The 10,000-nt window shown below is 46.3% G+C and overlaps 1 protein-coding gene across 4 annotated transcripts in view; it reads left to right on the forward strand.

The window, feature by feature from the left end:
• Nucleotides 1–10,000, forward strand: part of LOC112249640 (protein FAM214B) — a 49,149-nt gene that overhangs the window by 19,935 nt on the left and 19,214 nt on the right. The window contains exon 2 of one of the 4 annotated variants that reach the window (XM_042320265.1): nt 6,042–6,156. The exons of 2 other annotated variants lie outside the window; for them this stretch is intronic. The gene's annotated coding sequence lies outside the window, so the exon portion shown is untranslated. Of the gene's footprint in view, nt 1–5,637; nt 6,157–10,000 lie in introns of those variants that run through there. One more of the 4 variants, XM_042320264.1, reaches the window with a different exon arrangement.

Raw genomic sequence — 10,000 nt, forward strand, 5'->3', positions numbered from 1 at the left:
TGAGGGAGAGGTTGTTGTCCTGGCACCACACGGCCAGGTCTTTAACCTCCTCCATATAGGCAGTCTCGTCGTTGTCGGTGATCAGGCCTACCGCTGTTGTGTCATCGCCAAACTTAATGATGGTTTTGGAGTCGTGCCTGGCTGTGCAGTCATGGGTGAACAGGGAGTACAGGAGGGGACTGAGCAGGCACCCCTAAGGGGCCCCTGTTTGAGGATCACTGTGGCGGATGTGTTGTTACCTACCCTGCATTCTGTATGCATCGGGCCCTTCTTTGGACACTGTGTTAACTAACCTCCAAACGAGCTTCAACGCCATACATCACTACTTCCTTGGCCTCCAACTGCTTTTAAATGCTAGTAAAACCAAATGCATGCTCTTCAACTGATTGCTGCCTGCACCCTCCCGCCCGACTAGCATCACTACTCTGGACGGTTCTGACCTAGAATATGTGGACAAATACCTAGGTGTCTGGTTAGACTGTAAACTCTCCTTCCAGACTCACATCTCCAATCCAAAATTAAATCTAGAATTGGCTTCCTATTTCGCAAACAAAGCCTCCTTCACTCATGCCGCCAAACATACCCTCGTAAAACTGACTATTCTACCGATCTTTGGCAATGCCATTTACAAAAATAGCCCCCAACACTCTACTTAGACTACATCCAGTTTGCTATCACAGTGCCATCTGTTTTATCACCAAATCCCCATATACTACCCACCACTGCGACCTGTATGCTCTCATTGGCTGGCCCTCACTACATATACATTGCAAAACCCACTAGCTCCAGGTCATCTATGGATTTGCTCGGTAAAGCCCCGCCTCTCAGCTCACTGGTCACCATAGCAACACCATCCTGTAGCACGCGCTCCAGCAGGTGTATTACACTGGTCATCCCCAAAGCCAACACCTCCTTTGGCTGCCTTTCCTTCCAATTTTCTGCTGCCAATGACTGGAACGAATTGCAAAAATCACTGAAGCTGGTGACTTATATCTCCCTCACTAACTTCAAGCATCAGCTGTCTGAGCAGCTTACCGATCACTGTCCCTGTACACAGCCAATCTGTAAATAGCCCATCCAGCTACATCATCCCCATATTATTACTTTACCTCTTGCTCTTTTGCTCCCCAGTATCTCTACTTGCACATCATCACCTGCACATCTATCACTCCAGTGTTAATGCTAAATTGTAATTATTTCACCTCTATGGCCTATTTATAGTCTACCTCCCTACTCTTCTACATTTGCACACACTGTACATAGATTTTTCAGTGTAACTGTACGTTTGTTGATGTGTAACTCTGTTGTTTTTGTTGCACTGCTTTGCTTTTTCTTGGCCAGGTCGCAGTTGTAAATGAGAACTGGTTCTCAACTGGCCTACCTGGTTAAATAAAGGTGAAATAAATAAATAAATAAATATATTTTTTAAAGCACGCAAGATATTACAATTTTGAGTGTCTTGTTGGTGGTTTAATCCTCCGCGTAGGTCATCTATTGTATCGTCCGAAGATTGCACGTTTGCTAGCAGAATGGAAGGAAGTGGTCGGTTTATTTGATAGTCCTGCCCTCCGGCCCCTTTTTCTCTGCCTCCTCTTCACAAAATCACGGGGATCTGGGCCTGTTCCTGAGAAAGCAGTGTATTGTTCTCGTCAGACTCATTAACCCTCCTGTTGTGTTCATTTCATGTTAATTCATTCTGTCTTCCCGGTCCAAAATGACCGCCCCATTTTAGCTGATTATAAATCCATAATAATACATATATTATCGCCTAATGTTGTGCTAGATCTTTTTTTATCAAGTTTTTACAAGTTTTGAACTTCTATGTGCTATTTATGGCCTGTAGGCCTCATTGACCTGAGCTCATGCAACTCGTTTTTTTTTTTAAATTTTTAATTTTAAATTTTAAAAAGCATCATGTATGGATTATTTTGACTATAACAAATACTCAGATGAAACATATTGTGCTATTTATCACAGACTAATTATCCTCTAATGCATCTTCACTCTCAGTTTCCTGGCCTCTCTCCTCCTCACCAGTGTCATGATCTAAGATATGATCAAGAGCCTCACATACAGTATATTGTTTGGTCATTGTGCTGCCACAGAATGAATAGTGAGCAAGGCCTCAAGCTTTATATACCAGAGCTGCGAGAAAAGTTCTATATATTATTGAAACAATGTTGTGATTGTTAGAATGCCAACAGGTGTGGTTACTGTGGGGGTTGCCATGGTAGCCAAGAAGGGGAGTGAGGTGTGTGTGTGTGTGTGTGTGCTCAAACACACTTACATCTGGGGGTCTGGGAGAGGAAGGGTGTCCATCTGATGAATGGGCATGTGCCTGAACATCAATTTTATACATTAATTGTAGTCTCACCCTTTTATTTCTAATGACCGGTCATTTTTGACACCACAAGTGTACAAAAGTTAAAGAAAACACCCAAAATGTAATGAAAATCATCCAACTGTATTTTGTGTGTTCAGATACCCTGTGTGGACGAAGTCATGCCACCTTATGACAATCAGATTAAATGAACAACATTTTAGAGAGAGAGAGAGAGAGAGAGAGAGAGAGAGAGAGAGAGAGAGAGAGAGAGAGAGAGAGAGAGAGAGGTTAATGGGATGAAACAGATTCTGTCAGTCCGTGGTGAGTAATCGCAGTCCTGATGTCCAGTAGTTATTTTCGGTTACAGCAACATTATGTACAAAATAAGTTTGAAAAAAAATAAGCCATCACTTATCTTCTGCACATCACAACACTGTAAATAGACATTTTTTCTTTTGGAAATTCTGTGAGTGTAATATTAATTTGTATTGTTTATTTCAGAGAAAGGGGAGAGAAAGAGGGGCTATCTGGGAAGAGAAGGTTGGGGAGAGGCTACAGGGGACGAGAAGGTTAGAGAGAGGCTACAGGGGACGAGAAGGTTAGAGAGAGGCTACAGGGGACGAGAAGGTTAGAGAGAGGCTACAGGGGACGAGAAGGTTAGAGAGAGGCTACAGGGGAAGAGAAGGTTAGAGAGAGACAGGGGAAGAGAAGGTTAGAGAGAGAGACAGGGAAGAGAAGGTTAGAGAGAGGCTGGAGGGAAGAGAAGGAGAGAGAGACAGGGGAAGAGAAGGTTAGAGAGAGGCTACAGGGGAAGAGAAGGTTAGAGAGAGGCTACAGGGGAAGAGAAGGTTAGAGAGAGGCTACAGGGGAAGAGAAGGTTAGAGAGAGGCTACAGGGGAAGAGAAGGATAGTCAGGCTACAGGGGGAAGAGAAGGTAATAGAGAGAGGCTACAGGGGAAGAGAAGGTTAGAGAGAGGCTACAGGGGAAGAGAAGGTTGGGGAGAGGCTACAGGGGACGAGAAGGTTAGAGAGAGGCTACAGAGGCTACAGGGGAAGAGAAGGTTGTAGAAAGAGGCTAACAGGGGAAGAGAAGGTTTACAGGGGGAAAGGTTGGGGAGAGGCTACAGGGACGAGAAAGGTTAGAGAGATACAGGGGAAGAGAAGGTTAGAGAGAGGCTAGACAGGGGAAGAGAAGGTTAGAAGAGGCTACAGGGGAAGAGAAGGTTGGGGAGAGGCTACAGGGGAAGAGAAGGTTAGAGAGAGGCTACAGGGGAAGAGAAGGTTTACAGGGGAAGAGAAGGTTAGAGAGAGGCTACAGGGGAAGAGAGGTTAGAGAGAGGCTACAGGGGAAGAGAAGGTTAGAGAGAGGCTACAGGGGAAGAGAAGGTTTACAGGGGAAGAGAAGGTTAGAGGCTACAGGGGAAGAGAAAGGTTAGAGAGAGGCTACAGGGGAAAGAGAAGGTTAGAGAGAGGAAGAGAAGGTTAGGAGAGAGGCTACAGGGGAAGAGAAGGTTAGAGAGAGGCTACAGGGGAAGAGAGAGAAGGTTAGAGAGAGGCTACAGGGGAAGAGAAGGTTAGAGAGAGGCTACAGGGGAAGAGAAGGTTAGAGAGAGGCTACAGGGGAAGAGAAGGGGAAGAGGGGAAGAGGGTTAGAGAGAGGTTACAGGGGAAGAGAAGGTTAGAGAGAGGCTACAGGGGAAGAGAAGGTTAGGGGAGAGAGAGGCTACAGGGGAAGAGAAGGTTAGAGAGAGGCTACAGGGGGAGAAGGAAGAGGGAAGAGAGAAGGTTGGGGAGAGGCTACAGGGGAAGAGAAGGTTAGAGAGAGGCTACAGGGGAAGAGAAGGTTAGAGAAGGCTTAGAGAGAGGCTACAGGGGACGAGAAGGTTAGAGAGAGGCTACAGGGGAAGAGAAGGTTAGAGAGAGGCTACAGGGGAAGAGAAGGTAGAGAGAGGCTAGAGAAGGTTACAGGGGGAGAGGCTACAGGGGAAGAGAAGGTTAGAGAGAGGCTACAGGGGAAGAGAGAGAGGCTACAGGGGAAGAGAAGGTTAGAGGAGAGGAAGGTTACAGGGGAAGAGAAGGTTAGAGAGAGGCTACAGGGGAAGAGAAGGTTAGAGAGAGGCTACAGGGGAAGAGAAGGTTAGAGAGAGGCTACAGGGGAAGAGAAGGTTAGAGAGAGGCTACAGGGGAAGAAGAGAAGGTTAGAGAGAGGCTACAGGGGAAGAGAAGGTTAGAGAAGGTTAGGGGAAGAGAAGGCTAGAGAGGGACAGGGGAAGAGAAGGTTAGAGAGAGGCTACAGGGGAAGAGAAGGTTAGAGAGAGGCTACAGGGGAAGAGAAGGTTAGGGAGGCTACAGGGGAAGAGAAGGTTAGAGAGAGGCTACAGGGGACGAGAAGGTTAGAGAGAGGCTACAGGGGAAGAGAAGGTTAGAGAGAGGCTACAGGGGAAGAGAAGGGGAGGCTACAGGGGAAGGGAAGAGAAGGTTAGGAGAGAGGCTACAGGGGAAGAGAAGGTTAGAGAGAGGCTACAGGGGAAGGGGAAGAGAAGGTTAGAGAGAGGCTACAGGGGAAGAGAAGGTTAGAGAGAGGCTACAGGGGAAGAGAAGGTTAGAGAGAGGCTACAGGGGAAGAGAAGGTTAGAGAGAGGCTACAGGGGAAGAGAAGGTTAGAGAGAGGCTACAGGGGAAGAGAAGGTTAGAGAGAGGCTACAGGGGAAGAGAAGGTTAGAGAGAGGCTACAGGGGAAGAGAAGGTTAGAGAGAGGACAGGGGAAGAGAAGGTTAGAGAGAGGCTACAGGGGAAGAGAAGGTTAGAGAGAGGCTACAGGGGACAGGAGAAGGTTAGAGAGAGGCTACAGGGGAAGAGAAGGTTAGAGAGAGGCTACAGGGGAAGAGAAGGTTACAGGGGAAGAGAAGGAGAGAGGCTACAGGGGAAGAGAAGGTTAGAGAGAGGAGGTTAGAGAGGCTACAGGGGAAGAGAAGGTTAGGGAAGAGAAGGTTAGAGAGAGGCTACAGGGGAAGAGAAGGTTAGAGAGAGGCTACAGGGGAAGAGAAGGTTAGAGAGAGGCTACAGGGGAAGAGAAGGTACAGGGGAAGAGAAGAGAGAGGCTACAGGGGAAGAGAAGGGAGAGAGGCTACAGGGGAAGAGAAGGTTAGAGAGAGGCTACAGGGGAAGAGGTTAGAGAGAAGGTTAGAGAGAGGCTACAGGGGAAGAGAAGGTTAGAGAGAGGCTACAGGGGAAGAGAAGGTTAGAGAGAGGCTACAGGGGAAGAGAAGGTTAGAGAGAGGCTACAGGGGAAGAGAGGCTACAGGGGAAGAGAAGGTTAGAGAGAGGCTACAGGGGAAGAGAAGGTTAGAGAGAGGCTACAGGGGAAGAGAAGGTTAGAGAGAGGCTACAGGGGAAGAGAAGGAGCCAGTGAACAGCCTCCATTGTTGTCAAGTTATTTGGGAGGACTGAAAGAAAGAGAGCGCGATAGAGCGGAGGAAGGGGGAGGGGGAAGTAGAGTGAGCAAGCAAGAGAGGTGGGAGGGGGTTTGTGTGCGTGTACGTGTAAAAAGAGTGACTGAGGCAGCAAGAGGGATAGAGTTAACGTTGTTGGGCATACCAGTACATCACAGGAGGGGAGGAGAGCAGAAACAGCCTCTACACCACTAGAGCAACCTGATCAGTACTGGCCTTGGGAACAACTTTTTTCACACTGTTTCTCTCTTAAACACCCTATTCAGGCAGAGGAGGCCAAGCAAGGAATACATAACGAAGAGAAAGAGATGGGAGTGAAGGCAAGCTGACCTGCTATACATAACTCTTAGCTGAAAGAGAGAGAGACACCATTCACCAGAGGTACTTAGCTGTGTCTCTGTGAGAATGATAATGGGGTGGGAGAAGCCTTAGCTGTGTCTCTGTGAGAATGATAATGGGGTGGGAGAAGCCTTAGCTGTGTCTCTGTGAGAATGATAATGGGGTGGGAGAAGCCTTAGCTGTGTCTCTGTGAGAATGATAATGGAGAGAGAAGCCTTAGCTGTGTCTCTGTGAGAATGATAATGGAGAGAGAAGCCTTGGCTGTGTCTCTGTGAGGGAGAGAATGATAATGGAGAGAGAAGCCTTGGCTGTGTCTCTGTGAGAGAGAGAATGATAATGGAGAGAGAAGCCTTAGCTGTGTCTCTGTGAGGGTTTGAATGATAATGGAGAGAGAAGCCTTAGCTGTGTCTCTGTCAGAATGATAATGGAGAGAGAAGCCTTGGCTGTGTCTCTGTGAGAGAGATAATGATAATGGAGAGAGAAGCCTTAGCTGTGTCTCTGTGAGGGAGAGAATGATAATGGAGACCGAAGCCTTAGCTGTGTCTCTGTGAGGGAGAGAATGATAATGGAGAGAGAAGCCTTAGCTGTGTCTCTGTGAGGGAGAGAATGATAATGGAGAGCGAAGCCTTAGCTGTGTCTCTGTGAGAATGATAATGGAGAGAGAAGCCTTAGCTGTGTCTCTGTGAGGGAGAGAATGATAATGGAGCGAGAAGCCTTAGCTGCTAGCTATGTTCCTGTTGTCTTTCTGTGTTGTCAGTGTCAGGAGGCCTGGCACTCAGCAGCTCCTAAAATGGCCTCATAGAAGAGAGAGCGAGAGAGACCCCTGTCAAACAGCATTCTCAGCAACTCTCCAACTGAGCTGTTGGCTTAGCTAAGACCCCCATATCTCTCTCTCTCTCGCTCTCTCTCTCTCCATTTCTCAATTCAAACGGGATTTATTGGCATGGGAAACGTATGTTTACATAGTTGGGGCAAGTGAAATAAACAATAAACACAAAAGTGAAATAAGCAGAAATTGCCCACAAACACACACGAAACAAATATGTATCTTTCCTCTCTTATTCTGTTCTCTCTCGGCTCTCTGTTTTCTCTCGGTTCTGTCGGTTCTCTCTCTCTCTGTTTGTAGTCTGTCATTACATCCCTCCCTCCCCCTGTTCACGATGACGTCCCATTCTAACACTGTGGCTCACGCTAACCTACAGTGCATTCGGAAAGTATTCGATCCCTTGACCCCTTTTCCATATTTTGTTACATTAGAGCTTTACTCTAAAAAAATATGAATCAGCAATCTACACACACTACCCCATAATTGCAAATGTATAAACAGAAATACCTTATTTACAGATATTTTGCTATGAGACTTGAAATTGAGCTCAGGTGCATCCTTTTTCCATTGATCATCGTTGAGGTGTTTCTACAACTTGACTGGAGTCTACCTGTGGTAAATTACATTGATTGGACATGATTTAGAAAGGCAGACACCTGTCTATATAAGGTCCCACAGTTGACAGTTCATGTCAGAGGATAAACCAAGCCATGAGGTCGAAGGAATTGTCCTTAGAGCTCAGAGACAGGAATGTGTTGAGGCACAGATCTGGGGAAGGGTACCAAAACATTTCTGCAGCATTGAAGGTCCCCAAGAACAAAGTGGCCTCCATCATTCATAAATGGAATACGTTTGTAACCAAGACTCTTTCTAGAGCTGGCCAAACTGAGCAATCAAGGGGAAAAGGGCCTTGGTCAGGAAGGTGTCCAAGAACCCTATGGTCACTCTGACAGAGCTGCAGAGTTCCTCTGTGGAGATGGTGGTCCTGCTGGAAGGTTCTCCCAACTCTGCATAACTCCACCAATCAGGTCTTTACGGTAGAGTGACCAGATGGAATCCACTCCTCAGTAAAAAGCACATGACAGAGAGATCCTTGATGAAAACCTGCTCCAGAGCGCTCAGGACCTCAGACTGGGGAGAAGGTTCACCTTCCAACAGAACAACGACCCTAAGCACACAGCCAAGACAACGCAGGAGTGGCTTCAGGACAAGTCTCTGAATGTCCTTGAGTGGCCCAGCCAGAGCCTGGACTTGAACCCCATCGAACATCTCTGAAGAGACCTGAAAATAGCTGTCCAGCGACGCTTCCCATCCAACCTGACAGAGCTTGAGAGGATCTGCAGAGAAGAATGGGAGAAACTCCCCAAATACAGGTGTGCCAAGCTTATAGCGTCATACCCAAGAAGACTGGAGGCTGTAATCGCTGCTAAAGGTTTTTCAACAAAGTACTGAGTAAAGGGTCTGAATAATTATGTAAATGTGATAGTTTTTTTATTTTTATACATTTGCAAAAAAATATCTAAAAACCTGTTTTTGCTTTGTCATTATGGGGTATTCTGTGTAGATTGATTTATACAGTACCTGTACTGAGTCGATGTGCAGGGGTATGAGGTAATAACATGGCTATATAGAGTACCAGTACAGAGTGGATGTGGAGGGGTATGAGGTAATAACATGGCTATATAGAGTACCAGTACAGAGTGGATGTGGAGGGGTATGAGGTAATAACATGGCTATATAGAGTACCTGTACTGAGTCGATGTGCAGGGGTATGAGGTAATAACATGGCTATATAGAGTACCAGTACAGAGTGGATGTGGAGGGGTATGAGGTAATAACATGGCTATATAGAGTACCAGTACAGAGTGGATGTGGAGGGGTATGAGGTAATAACATGGCTATATAGAGTACCAGTACAGAGTGGATGTGGAGGGGTATGAGGTAATAACATGGCTATATAGAGTACCAGTACAGAGTGGATGTGGAGGGGTATGAGGTAATAACATGGCTATATAGAGTACCAGTACAGAGTGGATGTGGAGGGGTATGAGGTAATAACATGGCTATATAGAGTACCTGTACTGAGTCGATGTGCAGGGGTATGAGGTAATAACATGGCTATATAGAGTACCAGTACAGAGTGGATGTGGAGGGGTATGAGGTAATAACATGGCTATATAGAGTACCAGTACAGAGTGGATGTGGAGGGGTATGAGGTAATAACATGGCTATATAGAGTACCAGTACAGAGTGGATGTGGAGGGGTATGAGGTAATAACATGGCTATATAGAGTACCAGTACAGAGTGGATGTGGAGGGGTATGAGGTAATAACATGGCTATATAGAGTACCAGTACAGAGTGGATGTGGAATGGAGGTAATAACATGGCTATAAAGTACCAGTACAGAGTGGATGTGGAGGGGTATGAGGTAATAACATGGCTATATAGAGTACCAGTACAGAGTGGATGTGGAGGGGTATGAGGTAATAACATGGCTATATAGAGTACCAGTACAGAGTGGATGTGGAGGGGTATGAGGTAATAACATGGCTATATAGAGTACCAGTACAGAGTGGATGTGGAGGGGTATGAGGTAATAACATGGCTATATAGAGTACCAGTACAGAGTGGATGTGGAGGGGTATGAGGTAATAACATGGCTATATAGAGTACCAGTACAGAGTGGATGTGGAGGGGTATGAGGTAATAACATGGCTATATAGAGTACCAGTACAGAGTGGATGTGGAGGGGTATGAGGTAATAACATGGCTATATAGAGTACCAGTACAGAGTGGATGTGGAGGGGTATGAGGTAATAACATGGCTATATAGAGTACCAGTACAGAGTGGATGTGGAGGGGTATGAGGTAATAACATGGCTATATAGAGTACCAGTACAGAGTGGATGTGGAGGGGTATGAGGTAATAACATGGCTATATAGAGTACCAGTACAGAGTGGATGTGGAGGGGTATGAGGTAATAACATGGCTATATAGAGTACCAGTACAGAGTGGATGTGGAGGGGTATGAGGTAATAACATGGCTATATAGAGTAC

Source organism: Oncorhynchus tshawytscha, linkage group LG04, assembly GCF_018296145.1.
Source record: "Oncorhynchus tshawytscha isolate Ot180627B linkage group LG04, Otsh_v2.0, whole genome shotgun sequence".
NCBI lineage: Eukaryota > Metazoa > Chordata > Actinopteri > Salmoniformes > Salmonidae > Oncorhynchus > Oncorhynchus tshawytscha.